The sequence below is a fragment of the Musca domestica genome, unplaced genomic scaffold (assembly GCF_030504385.1).
Source record: "Musca domestica strain aabys unplaced genomic scaffold, Musca_domestica.polishedcontigs.V.1.1 1, whole genome shotgun sequence".
In the NCBI taxonomy this organism is placed as follows: Eukaryota; Metazoa; Arthropoda; class Insecta; order Diptera; family Muscidae; genus Musca; species Musca domestica.
This window is the reverse complement of record NW_026712114.1, coordinates 51729368-51746930: the sequence shown is the minus strand read 5'-3', so window position 1 is coordinate 51746930 and position 17563 is coordinate 51729368. Positions and strand designations below refer to the sequence as shown.

At 37.0% G+C, this 17563-nt stretch overlaps 1 protein-coding gene across 10 annotated transcripts in view; it reads right to left on the bottom strand.

Annotated features, from left to right (window-relative positions):
• LOC101901213 (uncharacterized) overlaps positions 1-17563 on the bottom strand; it is a 363731-nt gene that overhangs the window by 330016 nt on the left and 16152 nt on the right. The gene's annotated exons all lie outside the window — the stretch shown is intronic.

Genomic DNA, 17563 nt, shown 5'->3' with positions numbered 1-17563 from the left:
TCGAAATGTCTGAAACCAAATGTCATCCCATTTGGGCAAATATTAGACATTTGGTGCACAATAAAAGGTAAATCGGACGAACTTATATATGGGAGCTATATTCAAATCCGAACCGATCTCGATAAAATTTAGCAAAGGTATTTCTGAGCTGTATTTGATATATTTCCTCAAATGTTGTTGTTACAGAGTGCATATTACGGCTGCGGAGGACAAAAAAAAACAAATCGGATGAACAATATATATGGGAGCTATAGCTATATCTGAACCGATTTCGATAAAATTTGGCATACTTATTTTTAGGCCTAATCTGGTTGTATGTGCAAAATTCTATACTATTCGGACTGATATTACACGTTTGGTGCACAATAAAAGGCAAATCGGGCGAAGATATGTATATATGAGAGCTATATCTAAATTTTGACCGATTCAATAGGGTTCGTCCTTGGGCCAAACAAATGATATGTGCAAAATTTCATCTCAATCGAATGTGGGTATAAAAATTTCGTTTAAAAACCTCACTTTTCTCTTTTTTTGTAAAAAACAAGTAAAAAAAGCTTTAAGTTCGGCCGGGCCGAACTTTGAATACCATTTGGAACGAATTTGGCAATTCTCAAAAACAATAAAATCCGTTAAAAATTCGGTTAAAATCTTAAAAATACCGAATGAAGCTATTATTATAGGGTCTATACGACGACATGGACCTACAAATGCGAATCTTGAAACAAATCGGTGAATAATGTAGCCAAAATCATCAAAATACAGAATATCGGGAAGTACCCTTTTATGGGGCATATACGAAGACATGGACCTGCACAGACAATTTTCTGTCTTAGGCTGTAGTATCCCTTACGAACTTCAAATACCAAATTTAGTATAAGGACAATATCAGTCCACTTCTTTTTGGTATCTCCCACACAAAAAGTCAACATTTTCATAGAAAATAATTTCCCTTACAGAATAGGAAAGGGTCATCCAATTTAGTTTAAACGATATTCGTATGAGTCTTAGGTCAAGTGCGAAAATTGACAATATCGGCCCATTCCCCCACAAAGGGTCAAAATTTGGAATAATTATAACTCTTTTAAAACAATTATTACTCTGACTGTCTTCAAATTTCACACATCCCAGAATTTTCATTGATGCAAGATGTGAAAAAAACGGAATATATCCGCCCATTCTTTCTGGTACCTCCCCCACAACGTTCCAAAATCTTATAGCCATGCTGTTCAAAAATTCGAAGTGAACATCCAATTTTTTTTTCAAACTTAGCATATTTTAATATTTTTATCAAAACAAGTTCTGGTGTGAAGATGGCAGATTCTGGCCCACTCATTTTGGTACCTCCTCAACAAAATTTAAATGAGTAAGAAAAAAATTTAAAAAAATAATGTAATCTAAAAATGGTGAAGATTGGTCAAAGTTTAGGTGCCCATATTGTCATCTGTAAACCTGATATCCTTAATCGATAGCTGATGTCCTTGCAAAATAATGTTAATATGAGCCCACAATTTGATGCAGCTCCCATAGAACTCTATCCACGATTTTACTTTTTTGGAGGGATTTTATAATATGTTTTCAATCGATTTTGTGGAAATTTAATATTTTTTTGTTTTGGGTAACAAAAAGATGTGCAAAAAATTCTCAACACTAAACATGTTTTTGATACAGCTTACATAGCACCCTACCCCCAATTTGGGAGATTTCAAGATTTTGGCCAACATTTTAAACCTATTTTGATGAAATTTGGCAATTTGAATTCTGAAAGCAAAAATGTCAAAACTGTTCACTCTTTGGTACACCTTCCATACAAAGGTACCCACACATTTGATTTATTTCAAGTATAGTGCGAAAAAAAAATCTAAAAAAAGGGAAAGCAAAAATGTCGGAAATAGCATCAATAATTATAGATTTATTCGAATTGGTCTCCTTTGGCACGAATTATGGCCTTCAAACGGCCAATGAAACCGTCAGACGCTGACCGAATGTTGCTCTGCGATATTTTGGCCCATTCCAGGCGAAGCGCTTGCTTGAGGTGACCGATAATTTGGTATTTTCTAATGTCAACCTTGCTTTCCAAAATACTCCATACACAATAGTCCAACGGATTGGTATCCGGAGATGTTGGTGGCGATTGTGCGCTGAAAATGAACCGAAGAACCTCATTTTGTAATCATTCTTGGGTGGCGCATGGTGAGTGCGATGCTGCTGAATCCTGTTGAAATATCCAAGGTCAGCGCCAATATGTTTGCATGCCCAGAATATTTTCGCGATAATATTCGGCATTTATTCTGATGTCGGCTGTTATGGCGGCCCACACCATCACTATGGTCGGCGTTTCATTTTGTTTGTTTACAAACTGCTGTACAACGAATGTTTTCTCATCGGGGAAAACCAAATTCGGCAATTCACCACATTCGGCCAATCGAAGCAACTCGTTAGCTCTTTTTTTCAGTTGCGGTGTAAGTTCTTGCACTTTTTGGATTTTCAATGGCTTTACTCTGACCTCATTTTTCAATATTTGCCGAATGGAATATTGCGATATATTCAGCTCCCGAACCATTTTTTGGCCACTGAAACGCGGGTTTCGATCAAGTCGCTTCTTTACTTTTCGAACCATTTCTGCTAATGTTGCTGTTTTCCTCCGTCCACTTCCTTGAGGTCGGGCTACGTTACCAGTATCACGGTATGCTGGAGTGCTCTAAGGATAGCCACTTGTGGTTTTCCATGCTTTTATACGCTTGTAAACAATAAAAAGAACTGTCATTGGAATAATTCTAACAGCTGTCGAACGAGAGACTTAGAAATGACAGCAGTCTAAAATTGGTTGCAGTTTTTATACCATCCACCAAAAAAAAGTTTATAACTCATCAAAATTATCATTTTAGACCCAACAAAGTATATATATTCTTGATCAGCGCAAAATTCTAAGACGATTTAGCCCTGTCCATCCGTCCGTCTGTTGTAATCACGCTACAGTCTAACCGAATTAAGATAGGAAGCTAAAATTTTGTCTGCAGGCAGGTCAAATTCGAAGATGGGGTATGGGGTCGGTCCACGATATCGTATAGCCCCCATATAACGGTACCCCCGATATTCGGTATTTTGATGATGTTAGCCACATTTTTCAATGGAATTGTCTGAAAATTCACACAAGTAATTCCTTGTGAGTACTATACCCCCTGAGAGAGAACTGTCTATACAGGTCCACGATATCGTATATCCCCCATATAAGGGTACCCCCCGATATTCGGTATTTTGATAATGTTAGCCACATGTTTCAATGGAATTGTCTTAAAATCCACACAAGTAGTTCCTTTTGAGTACTTTACCTCCTGAGAGAGAATTGTCTATACAGGTTCATGATATCGTATAGCCCCCATATAACGGTACCCCCCGATATTCGGTATTTTCATGATTTTACCCACATTTTTCAACGGAATTGTCTGAAAATTCACACAAGGAGTTCCTTGTGGTTACTTTATACCTCGGCAGAGAATTATCTATATAGGCCCACGATATCGTATAGCCCCCATGTAACGGTACCCCCTATATTTGGTATTTTGATGATTTTATCCACATTTTTCAATGGAATTGTCTGAAATTCCACAAAAGGAGTCCCTTGTGGGCATTTTACCCTCCCAAAAAGAGTTGTCTATATAGGTCCACGATATCGTATATTCCCCATATAACGGTACCCTCTGATAGTCGGAATTTTGATGATTGCAGCCACATTTTTCAACGGAATTGTCTGAAATTCCACACACGGGGTTCTTTGTGAGCACTTCACCCCTTGACATAGAGTTCTCTATATAGGTTAACGATATCGTATAGCCCCCATATAACGGTACCCCCGTTATTCGGTATTTTGATGATTTTAGCTATATTTTCCAATGGTATTCTCTGAAAATCCACACAAGGATTTCTTTGTGAGCACTTTAACCCCTGAAAGGTATTTGTCTATATAGGTCCACAATATCGTATATCCCCCATATAACGGTATCCCCGATATTCGGGATTTTGATGATTTTAGCCACATTTCCCAATGGAATTATCTGAAAATCCACACAAGGAGTTCCTTGTGAGTACTTTACCCCCAGACATAGATTTGTCTATATAGGTCCACAATAGCGTATATCCCCCCATATATCGGCACCTTCCGATATTAGGTATTTTAAAGATTTTAACAGAATTTTCAATGGATTTTATTTTTTTGAATATTTTCTAATTCGTTCCAAATGGTGGAGGGTATTCAAAGTTCGGCCCGGCCGAACTTAATGCTTTTTTACTTGTTTCATCTTCGTTGTGGAGACCATATAAATACATATAATACCTAAAAATACCCTGTCGTCTGTTCATCGTTTGAAGTATAGTAGGCTTTTACAGATCTAATAAGAATAAACCGAATTCTTAGTTCTCGATTGTGCTAAATCGTCGTTCCTGATCTTCATTTTATCATTCTTCCTGATTAACATTTGAGTCATTATTTCTGACCATCGCTAAATCGTCATTCCCCATCATCACCAATCATCGCTTCCTATCATCGTTAAATTAACGTACCCATTTGGAACACATCTCAATGGCACATTTGTTTCCGGCATATTTAGCTACTTTATCGCCATATTGTATATTTTATAGTTTCCAAAGGAATACTGTTTCCAATTCGTCGTATGAGCTATCAATGTACCTCTGTTGATTTATAAAGTACATTGATAGGATTTCTTTCTACCTCTCAACTTAATCGAATTTCTAAAGCTTCTGCCAAAAGTTTCTTTAAAAAATTAAAATAAAATCGATTTCATGCCTACTTTAGTATAATTGAATTGCTACTTACGAAGCTGTATTAAATTTTGAAATATTCCTTAAAAAAACAGTTTCTTCTACCACAACATAATTTCACTATTTTAAAGAGTTCTCTGCAATCTAGAGCATATTCGCTGATATCACAGGACGAATAAAACAAACTGTTATAGTTCCAAGTGGACTGACTTCCTCCATGCCATACAAATTATGAAACATATAAACCGCATGACTCTCCATGGACATATAAATAAACGTAATCGGGATATGTTATGACATCGCATGCGTATATGTCTGGCGATTACAGCATGTAGACATGTCACAGATATCCTTGTGAGGGGTGTTGTGTGTGTGCCTTTCCTTTCCAACAAAAATGTTGGTATTTTCGCGTGGGTGACATTGCCCTGAATGAATGAGCGAACGAACGAACGAACGGATGAATGAGTTTCTGTTCGGTTTCGTTTTATTACAGGCCCTCCTAGTCCGTACATGGCTATGCGTTATTAAACACAAAGAAAGGACAGCAAGGCAAGAACAAAAAAAAACGAAACACATTTAAGCCACGCATTTAAGACCCGGATTATTTGGTAAAACTCAAAAGTTTAAAGGATTTCTCGGTTTGAAATGTCGAGCCGGTTCTTTTTTCGCTTCAGAGGAATGGCTTTTCCCGCTTATGACCCAGTAATGCCAACTGCAACAACAACAACAACAATGACAGCGCTGCCTACCAACAAAAAGAGAGCGAAAAAAGCGACAGCATGTTGAACAAATGCTGAATGATTTATGGCCTCTATCCACTGACACAATACGTCAGGCATTATTTGTGTATGCGTGCGTGTGAGTGTGTATGTTTCGATGTCTGTGTAGGGGGTAGCCGGATGGATGCTGCTGTGCCTTTGGTCCTGTTTCAAGTGTATGTAAAACTATTTCACCACCCGTAGCTGGAGTGGTTGGCTGACTGGGTCTAGGATATCGAGAGCTACTTTTTTACAAAAACAATATTAGGCGGATACCAAATAAAGTCTGGTGGCTTCTAACTATGTGTGTGTGTGTGCGTATGTGTCTGTGCTACTATGTGTGAAAGGCAGAACTTTGTCTTTCTTTCTTTTTGGTTTCATGTTGTTGTGTTTTTTGTTTCCCATTTCAAAACAAAGACCAACTTTTCTCCAGCGAGAAAGAAAAAAAAAGAACCCCATGAGATCCCAAAGATTAAAGCAAAAGTAAAAGTCTTAAACAATAAATTCAATTTAGCTGTAACTAATACATGTTTGCCATGTTCCAAACTAGCTGTATGAAATAGCGAACCGAACGAGTATGAGCAACATGCATCCCGTCGCACTAGAACGGAAAAGTCTTGAAAATATCAATTTTGTTCCTTTCATTATTTTGGCCCTTGTAAAAAAAACTTTCGAACCGCCTTCAAGCCCATCCATACATTGCACGGATGATGTTAACTCAGCAATTTCAGCTGGTCGGCTAACGTCCCCTGAGTTTAAAACTTTCATTCGAGAAATTTTGTTTTGAAGTAACATTTGGGGTTCGGTGTTGCAGCGAAGAAAGTCAAAACGAGCGAAAGTGCTGTGGATATGAAATTGATAGGTAATCCCTGTTCGAGGTGTAAAGGTTTAGTTGGAAATTTATTAAAGATTTCACTAAATATTAAAAATTACACCATTCGAAGTGGGCGAAAAGCTTTTAAATTTTTAGTGGTATTATTTTGTTGATGGGGTTGGTTTTCAGGTCAGAATGTGTTTGACAAAAATATCTAAGAATGTTAGAATGCTCCTAAAGGAATTCATGCCTCAATGTTTAGATCTGATTTATGTCATCAAACAGATCACCTTTGCGGGTGATCTTTAAGGTTTTTGGGAAAAAAATATTATTCTATCGTTCCACTTGAAGTAGTCATGTTGCAACTCCTTAAGGGATAACGAGCAAAAAGGGGCCGAAATTGTATGCCCCCCCCCCCACAATGTTTATCAAAAAGAGTAGAATATTTTTACTCAGAATACCAATTCGTTTGTTCGCAGATATATCGACTTGAGTTATAATTATTCAAGCTTTGGACCCTTAATGTGTAGGGGAGGTTCCCAAAGGGTTGGCAAATATTGTCAATTTCGTATCTGACCTAGGTCTGATATAAAAATTACAAGGTGCCAGCCACGTTGCTTATTTCACATTTTATGTGAGATATAATTATTCAAAATTGTGACCCTTTGGGGGGGAGGTACAAGAAGGAGAGGACTGACATTCTCTCATCTTCACATTAGACCTTGTGCTTATAAAAATATTGGGATGTGTGGAATTTGAAGACAACCGGATGATTATTTCGCAATTTATGAGACCTCGCACCAGACCTTGTGTAATCACATTTTATAAGACTAATAATTATTCCAAAATTTGCACTTTTGTGTAGAAGGTATTTGATGGATTGACCCGATATTGTTCATTTTCGCGCCTGACCTTGCACTGGTAAAAATATTTGGATTTGCAAACTTTGAAAATTTTTCTTTAAAAGGTTGAGGTATCAGAAGGAGTTTACCGATTTCGCCCATCTCCGAAATCGATCAAGTTTGGCAATAATAATATGATGTACGACGTTTGGACCAAATCGGATACCCCCTTTGAGAGCTATCGTGCGCACTAGGCACCCAGACAGGCAGACGGATGGACACCCCTGGATCGATTCCAAATGTCTTTGTACGGACTCTGTCCAAAAGAATCTAGATGGAGTACGTTTTGGTCGTATCAAATGATATATAACCTCTGTATAACTTCAGACAATTCTGGGGGTAAAGTACTAACAATGAACTCCTTGTTTGAAATTTTAGACAATTTCATTGAAAAATGTGGCTAAAATCATCAAAACACCGAATATCGGGGTTACTGTTATATGGGGGCTATACGATATCGTAGACCGGTATAGCCCATCTTTAAATTTTAGCTTCCTATCTTACTTCGTTTTGACGGTAGCGTGATTACAACAGAAGGACGGACGGACGGACAGGGCTAAATCGTCTTAAAATTTTACGCTGATCAAGAATATATACACATGGTTTGGTCTACAATTATTATTTCGATGAGTTACAAACGGAATGACGAACTTAATATACCCTCCATACTATGTATGGTGGAGGGCATAAAAATAACCCAAATAGCGAAACCAATCATTTCATTTAATTTGGTTGGAAATTGTGGCAGAATCCTCGAAAAAAAAACCGAAAAAGGTACTATGTCAGTTAGTGGACCTTAAGCGAACATTTTTCGCAAGGGGAGAACATGCATTTCAAGAAATCCAAATGTCAAGTTTCAGCTGATTTGGTTGGAAATTGTGGTAAAAACCTTCAAAAAAAAAACCGAAAATCATGAGATACGGTTTTTTGGCGGCTGTACCAATTAGTGGACCTGAATCGAACATATTTTGCAAGGAGAACCTCAAATGTCAAGTTTCCGCATATTTAGATGGAAATTGTAGTAGAAACCTCAAAAATACCGAAAAAGGGTCCGTAATATGAGGCTATACCAGTTAGGGGACCTTAGTCGAAGATTTTTCGCAAGGAGATAACAGACCTTTCTAGAACTCCAAATATAAATTTCTAGCTTATTTTGTTGGAAATGGTGGCAGAAACCTCAAAACATACCGAAAAAGGTACCGTAATATGAGGCTATACCAGCAGTTAGGGGACCTTAATCAAACATTTTTCGCAAGGAGAGAACAGACCTTTCTAGAACTCCAAATATCAATTTTTAGCTGATTTAGTTGAAAATTGTGGCAGAAACCTTCCACATGCTGAAAATTTGGAGGTACCGTTATATGGGAACTATAGACCCATACATCCCATTTTCAACACCAATCAGCCTGCATATAATATGTACCCTTTTGGCAAATTTCAAAGCCCTTGATTAAATAATGTGATTTAAACAGACGGACGGAGATCGCCTTATAATTTTATACTGATCAGGAATATATTTACTTTATAATGTCTCCGACGAATATTTCAAGGCGTTGCAAACGGAATGACGAATTTAATATACTCTCTCTCTCTCTCTCTCTCTCTCTCTCTCTCTCTCTCTCTCTCTCGATGCAAGATGAATTGGTGGGCATTTTTAGTTGGAAACTCAAATAACACTATGTAACGACGAACAAGCTTAAAAGCAACTTAGTTCGTCAGGGCTAAAAAAAAAAAACATTACGTTCGGCCGGGCCGAGCTTTTAATACTCTCTGTCTTAGGGTAAAGGAAACATTTTAGACATATTCGTGAGAAAATGTGGCAAAAATCATAAAAATACCGAATATCGGGAGGTACCCTTATATGAGGCTATACAAAAACGTAGACCTATACACACAATTTCTCGCCAACGGAGCTAGAACCCGTTAGGACACACAAATACCAATTTTTAGACAAATCTAAGAAGAAATGTGGTAGAGGATTATCAAAATACCGAATATCGGCAGGTACCGTTTTATGGGAGCTATATCAAAACATGGTCCTATACATGCTATGTTTTGCCACCGGCGCTGGAACCCATTAAGACCAACAAATACCAATTTTTGAACAGATCCGTGAAAAATGTGGCAAATATCATCAAAATACCGAATATCGGGAGGTACCGTTATATAGGGACTATTCCAAAGCGTGGACGTAGATATATCTCATTTTCAATACCAACCATCCTAGACTCAATAAAAATTGTTCTGCTAGTCGTTTCAAAGATAGAAGACAAACAGACGGCTATCGATAAAACGACTTAGAATTTTAAGCTGATCCAGAATAGATATACTTTGTAAGGCCCACCAGTAGTATTTCGTGGAGTTACAAACGGAAGTTAATATACCCTCCAACGTATCTTTATGAAGAGTTTTTAATAGAGAATATCATAGAAGACTTAAATTTCATATTAGCTGGCTTCTTTAGGCAGACATTCTCATGTCATAATTTAAGAAAGTTTGACTTGTTTTCTTCTGCTACAAATTCATACACCATTTTCTCTGTTCTTCTTATGCATATATTTTCCGGATTAACTAAATAAGGCCTTCTAGAGAAGTGAGACACCCTCACTTATGGAAAATACTAAATCTTCTCATTCAAAGGAATTACTTTAATAAGAATTACACCTTTAGGTTCGTGTATCTTTATTTAGTATCATTTTATTCGCAATAAGAAAAAACCTACCAGAAACAACAAAAAAACTCTACGAAAGGCAATAAATAAATCAATCAATATAGGCTGCACAATAAAACAAACTACCCCAAAAGAATAATTTGTAATCATTTGTTCTCCGAATAAAAAAAAACATCAACAACAACAACAGGAAAAACAATTCGTGAGTATGCTTCAAACTTCGGAAATGAATAAAGTTTGTCGAACTTTACAAACTCCTACAGAATCCTAAATAGAAGTATGTAACACGAAAAACCATACAATGGAAAACAAAGGAAACACCTGGCTGAAAATGGAAAACAATACAAGAAATCGATAATGATAATGTCGAGCAGTGCTACGAAGTTAAATAAAACGAATGTTTCAATTAATCATTCTCAAACAAGAGGGGACTGGGTGTGGCAAACACTTGGGAGGTTTGTTTCTTTAATCCAAACGGAGGGTAAAATTATTATCAAACTCGAGTTTGGATATGGACAATACTAGTCCACTCCTTTTGGCAACTCCCCACACAAAAGGTCAACATTTTTATAGAAAATAATTTATCTCATAGAACAAGAAACAATCATTTAATTTTTTTTTTCAAAATTTGCAAATCCTTATATGTTTATCAGTCCTAGGTCAGGTGCGAAAATGGGCAGTATTGGCCCACTCAATTAAGTACCTCCCCCAGAGTCAACATTTTGAATAATCATGACGCTCATAAAACGCGAAATGAACATTGGCTTTTTTTTTAATTTTCGTGCAACCTAATAGTTCTACCAACACAAGATCCGGTATGGAGACGGTAGATATGGGCCCATTTCTTCTGGTTTTTCCGCAAAGCCTCAATTTTTGAATAGCCATAAAGATCATAAAACGCGAAATAAAATATTTGTATCAATTGTAGATCTAGTGTCAAAATAGGATGTATCAGTTCATACCTTCATGTACCTCCCCCACAAAGGTTCAACATTTTCATATTTCACAAACCAATATTTTTATCATTACAAGATCTGATGTGAAAATTAAATATACCCACTCAATCCTGGTGTGTGATGATGATATACAGGGTGAGATAAAAAAAAAAACTGCAACAAAGTCAAACGCCATAATATTTGATTTTTTATACCCTACAATACTTTGTGTTGGGGGTATTATAAGTTTGATTGGGCCAAAAATTTTGTAACACCACGAAATATTGATTTCCTACATAGGAAAAAATATATGGATATTGCTATCTCGCCGAGCTGAGTCGACCTAGCTATGTATGTCCGTCCGTCCGTCTGTCCGTCTGTCCATGTTAATTTGTAATCACTCTACAGGTCGCAATTATGGTCCGATCTTCACGAAATTTAAAATGTAGGTGGGGTTATTGTCTGAATAGGGGTTATTGTTATAGAATAGAACCATTTTTCTTTTGGAGATGATCGCATACTATTTAGGGGTTGATATGGACCAAAAACTGAAAAATTTCATGAGTTTGCAGTTGCTCTACAGGTCACAATTATAGACTAATCGAAGCAAAAGTTAGCATGGGGCTAGAGCTTTGGGCTGGGCAGAAGCCTTCCAATTTTAATGGTCATCGGGTAACATTTAGTGGTTGAATAGACCATAGCATTTGTGATAAATAAAAGTCAAATTTTCCATTAAACAGCGAATATTTTTAATACAGGCGAAATCACAAATAGACGAACAGGTCAATTCTGACCGTTACGTAGATGCCGATAGTGAAAATATCGTATATATTTAGCGAAATATATACAATGTATATATACAAAGGTAGGGGATGTTAGCTAAAATGCTTATATCTCCAGAATGACTGGAGAGATTTTGACAAATTTTGTAAACTTAGAATGTCCTTTTATCATAAAAGTATAAAATCTAAAAAAATCGCATAAAAAGATGTCAATAATGATGTCAATATAGATTTTGTAGTATTTTGTGACATTTTTTTATTTTTTCTGATTTGATTTTCTGATTCTGGTTGGGGTTATTATTTATATACAGATTGCAATTATCATTCGATCCTCACGAAATTTTTGACAAAGGTAGGGTTAGGCTCAGAAGGGCTTCAAAGATGTCCGCAATATATTTAGGGGTTGAAATGGACCAGCAACTCAAAATGTTCCTGATTTTGTCGCCGTTGTAAAGGTCACAAATAGAAACCAAATCACACGAAATCTCGCATAAACTTAGAGTTTAGGACAGCGGGCACAATGGACCACTAATTTTGTGTGAAAAAAATACCAGCATTACTTACAGGGAATATCCGAAATACACAAAAAGTGAACTCCTAGCTTTTTTATGCTGATTTCGTTGACGAATATAGCCAAACTGCTTTTGGAGATGATCGCAAAATATTTAGAGGTTCAAATGAACCAAAAACAGAAAAAAATCCTGATCACACAATTGAAGCCAATCGACATGCCTGAGAAGGTAGTTAAGCACAGTGAAGAATTCTAGCATTTTGGATGACCATTGGTTTATATTAGGCCGTAAAATGGACCACAAAAACTAACAGCACGACGGAGTGCATAAATATCGGATAGATGTCCTTGGTCAAAATGCTAAGGGTAATATTTGGGCAGTGCTTCGTGACATCATTTCAAAAGCGAAATTTTCCAAAATGGATTTGGAGACGAGGGGCTTCTCACATATTGTAGTGTTGTAGGGTATCACATGGCCGGCCCCACACGACTATAGCCTTTGCTTACTTGTTTTTAATTTTTATTGAATTTATATTGTTCGAATTGGTCACCTTTGACGCGAATTATGGCCTTCAAACAGGCAAAGGGCTTGCTTGAGGTGATCGACACTTTGGTATTTTTTAGTGCCAACCTTTTTTAGTGCCAACCTTTTGAGCCGAATGGAATATTGCGATATGTTCAGCTCACGAGCCATTTTTCGGCCACTGTGACGCGGGTTTCGGGTTTCTTTACTTTTCGAACTAACAACTGAGCGGAGCCTATTATAAAAAGTTGATATAAACTTTTTAATAGATTTGCTATATCATACAGTTTTTTTGACTCTCAAATTAAAGCCTATGTTTAAAAAATAGGATCCGGTTTTTTAAAACACCTGTATTGACATTTTTTCTATTTAGTTGAGTCATTATTTATAATAACAAGTTAAAAAGTTTCCGTCGGTTCTGCCGACAGAAGTATACCTTCAGCAAATGTACGATTATTTAAAAATATCTTGACTTTTGTTAGATTATTCAAATGTTTAAACCCTTATGGAGTAGGTTCCGAAAGAATGTGCCAATATTGACCATTTCGTGGGGGAGGTACCCGATGGACTGGACCGCTATTTTTCATTTTCGCACCTGACAAAATTATTAGGATTCGTAAAGTTGGAACAAAATTGTATTATCCTTTGTCGTTCTGGGCAATAAATTATTTTCTTTGAAATTTTTGACATTTTGTGTGGGAGGTACCAGAAGGAGTGGTCCGATAGTGGCCATCCCCGAACTCGATCTAAGTTTGAAAATAATATCACAATATAGCAAGTTTGGATCAAATGGGATACTCCCTTCGAGAGTTATCGTGCGTACCAGCCAGCCAGACAGGTAGAAAAACGGAAGGGCATCGCTAGATCGACTATAAAAGTCCTGAAACGGATTTGGTCCAAAGATACCTAGCGTCTAAAACCGTTATTTCGACTAGGCACGTTTTGACCTCTGTAACCATATGGCTGAGGGTATTAAAATTGTGTCACACATATGAGCCAGATCTGGGAATTATTACGCTTTAAAACTATGCATTACAGACTAAAACTACGGACCGGCAACGTAGACTGGGCCAGCTAGTAGTATATTTATCGAATTCTATAAGTATTTTTGGTAGGAAAATTTAATTCAAAATTATTGCAAGGCAAATTTGCCTTCTTTCTTGAAAATGCCGATTTCCTCTACTGCTGTTTTTAAAATACTTGCATGTTTTTGGTGAACTCTTATTCAAATAATGACCATAGTCGACCTGGCAAACGAATACCAATAAATTCCAAACATGGAATCTGGGGGAAAAACAGACAACATCTAATTTCTAAAAAAAAAAATCCCAGACACTGTTTTTTGCCGCAATGAAATAATAAATTATGTCTATGCAGTCAATACAAAAAGATTTTCCGAATGCAGGCATCCCATCATCATCAGCATCATAATATCAATGAAAAGTTTGTCTTGCACGTCTGGCAATCGATTTATGTATGCAGGTATGAACACTGCACTGTGTTTGCATTTATGCGTAATTGTGTGTATGTGTGAGTTTTCCGGCCTCCGGTCCATCATTTATTTAATCAAATATTTTCTGCAAACTATTAATTTAAAGTATTCTTCAAAAATGATTGTGGAGAGTCCTTATAGAACACCGGCTACATTAGCGGCGAGCGCAACATACGGAAATTAATTTCACAAATTGCTCCCAGAACCCAAAGAGCGTGGGGGGGTTAGTGAACGAATGGTAAGTAGGAAAGCTTCCCCTCTAGCAGCCGCTCTAGGGAGCCACGGATACGGGTGGCAACGGTGTCGAAACATGGAAAACTAACACGTTTATTAAGTTTATAATTGTTTTGTGGTTATTTTGTATATATCCGAGGTATTTTTCGTATTTTCCATACTTTTTTTTTTGTTCGAATCGCTTGTATGGCTGGCTGAGTGTTTGGCGGCCGTGCGGTCGTTCGCTCAATGGTTTGTTTGTTACTAATTGCATTTGAGAGCGGCGAAACGTATGTATGTACATTGTACAAACACACGTACATTCGCACATCTCTGCAATGGTAATTATTAAAGGTACAATTTGCGTTTTAATTAGAATTCATTTTCATAAATTTAAATTGATTCTGTTCCGTATGAATGTAAGCGGTATTCCGTGAACACATACAAATTAGAGGTTGTGTGCGCCTAATATTGACAAAATTAAATATTGTGGTAAAATTATATATTTATTTATTGAATAAATATTATATTAATCAATGAAACTGAAATTAAATTTGCAAACACAGAACAGAATGGTTTTTGGTGAGCTATGAAACGAAAGGTAGAGTTATACTGTTGGTTGAGTTGTAATTAATGCGGGATGGATTACAAGCTCTCGGAAAGCTTACTTTATTTTTATGACCGACCCGACTATATCCTATTACAGTCGCCGTCATGCTTAAGTGTTTCATCCGCCATTTTATTTTTAATTTGCAATATATGTCATTGTTAAGGGGTTTCGGTATGTTATTTCAAAGTTTTTGACTGTTTTATGCCCTACAATAGTACAGGGTGAGATGAAAAAAACTGCGACCAACTTCAGACTGTGGTAATTTCTAAGCCACTCGTCCGAAAGCTGTTTAAATTACTCCAGTGATAGCTCATTTTATTGTTTACAAGCGTACAAAAGCATTTTTGTGAGAATTTTACAGAAAAAAAGTTATTCGTGATGGAATTCAAGCGTGATGATGTGATTTCTTTATATTTGGCTGGAAAATCAAAAGTGGCTATCGTTAGAGCACTCCAGCATTTAAATGTGAATAAATCTTTTGCGTCTCGTACTATCGCTCGTTACCGTGATGCTGGAAGTGTAGCCCGACGTCAAGAAAGTGGACGGAAGAAAACAGCAACATCAGCAGAAACAGTTCAAAAAATTAAGAAGCGACTTGATCGAAACCTGCGTCGCTGTGGCTGAAAAAAGGCTCGTGAGCTGAACATATTGCAATATTCCATTCGGCAAATATTGAAAAATGAGCTCGGGATAAAGCCATTGAAATTCCAAAAAGTGCAAGAACTTACACCGTAACTGAAAGAAAATAGGCTCAAAAGAGCTAACGTGTTGCTTCGCTTGGCCTAAAGTGGTGAACAGCCGAATTTGATTTTCTCCGATGAGAAAACATTTGTTGTCCAGCAGTTTGTAAACAAACAAAATGGTCTTCTTTACTTGCCAAAGAGGTTAGCTGAAAATGTGCACCTTCGATTGGGCACCAGAACTCAAGCGCCGGCCATGGTGATGGTGGGGGCCGCCATAACAGCCGATGGTGGCTCTCCGCTCGTATTAATCGACAGTGGCATCAGAATAAATGACGAATATTATCGCTAAAATATTCTGGAGGGTGTATTAAAGGGTTGGGCACGCAAAAACATTTTGGCCGCAGACCTTGGACATTCCAAGAGGACTAAGCACGCGCCATCCAAGAATGGTTAGTCAGGTTCCTCGCTTTATTTCTAGTGCACTATGGCCACCAAAATCTCTGGATAACAATCCGTTGGACTATTGTGTCTGAAATATTTTGGAGAGCAATGTTGACACTAAAAAATACCAAAGTGACGAACACCTCAACGAAGCACTTCGCCGGGAATGGGCCAAAATACCGCAGAGCAAAATTCGGGCTGCGTGTGATTGTTTTATTGGCCGTTTGAAGGCCATAATCCGTGCCAAAGGTGACCAATTCGAACAAATCTAAACTTATTCTAAAATTGTATGCTATTTCCAACAATTTTTGCTTTCATTCAATAAAATTAAAAAAAATGAAAAATTATGGCGTTTGACCTTGTTGCAGTTTTTATCTCACCCTGTAAATATAATGTGTATGTGAGGTGGTTTCTGAAATGTGTACTATAATTGCACGAAATGTACTGAATGGTACTATATTAGGTATGGAGTGAAGGGATAGATATAAAATTCGGAAATTTGTTATAGATGACACTTTTGGAGTCAAAATACCAAAAATCGGGAAGTACGAATACAAGGTTCCGCCACCGGAGCTATAACCCATTATTACCCACAAATACCAATTTTTAGACAAATCCCTGAAAAAAGGTGACAAAAATCATCAAAATACCGAGTATCGGGAGGAATCGTTACAAGGGGCTATACGAAAACGTGGACCTATACATACAATGATCCGTCACCGGAGATATAACCCGTTACGACCCACAAATATCAATTTTAAGACAAATCCGCGAAAAAAATGTGGCGAAAATCATAAAAAATATATCTCGTTTTCAATACCAACCAACCTAGACACAATATACATTGTTGTATTAAATTTTGAACCTCTACGTACAAATAATGTGAGCTATATCGTGATTTCAACATACAGAAATACAGACGGACATATTTTTGGGGTCTACAACGAATATGTAGCGATGTTATAAACGGAATGACAAAATACCTTTCCTACTTTTCAAGGTGGAGGGTATAAAAACATATAATAATCATGAAACGGATTTCTCCCTGTCTTTTTATATCCTCCACAATAGCTTGGAGGGCAACACCTCGAAATATAAATTTTAGACCCCACAACGTATATATATTCTTAAACAGAATAAAATTCTATGTCGATTTAGCGATGTCCGTCCGTCTATCGTCTGTGGAAATCACTCTAGCTTCCGAAAGAAATGATGTAGGTTGATGAAATTTTACTCAAATATATATTATGTCTGCAGGACTTTTGGTTGAAAATGGGTCATGAAGGTCCACCTTTTGTTATAGCCTCCATATAATGAAACCTCCCTTTTTCGGTATTTTGGTGAATTAAGCGACATTATTCAGCGGAAATGTTTCAAATTTAGTATTTGAAGTTCCCAATGGATACTACAGCCTATGACAGAAAATTGTCTGTGCAGGTTCCCGTCTTCGTA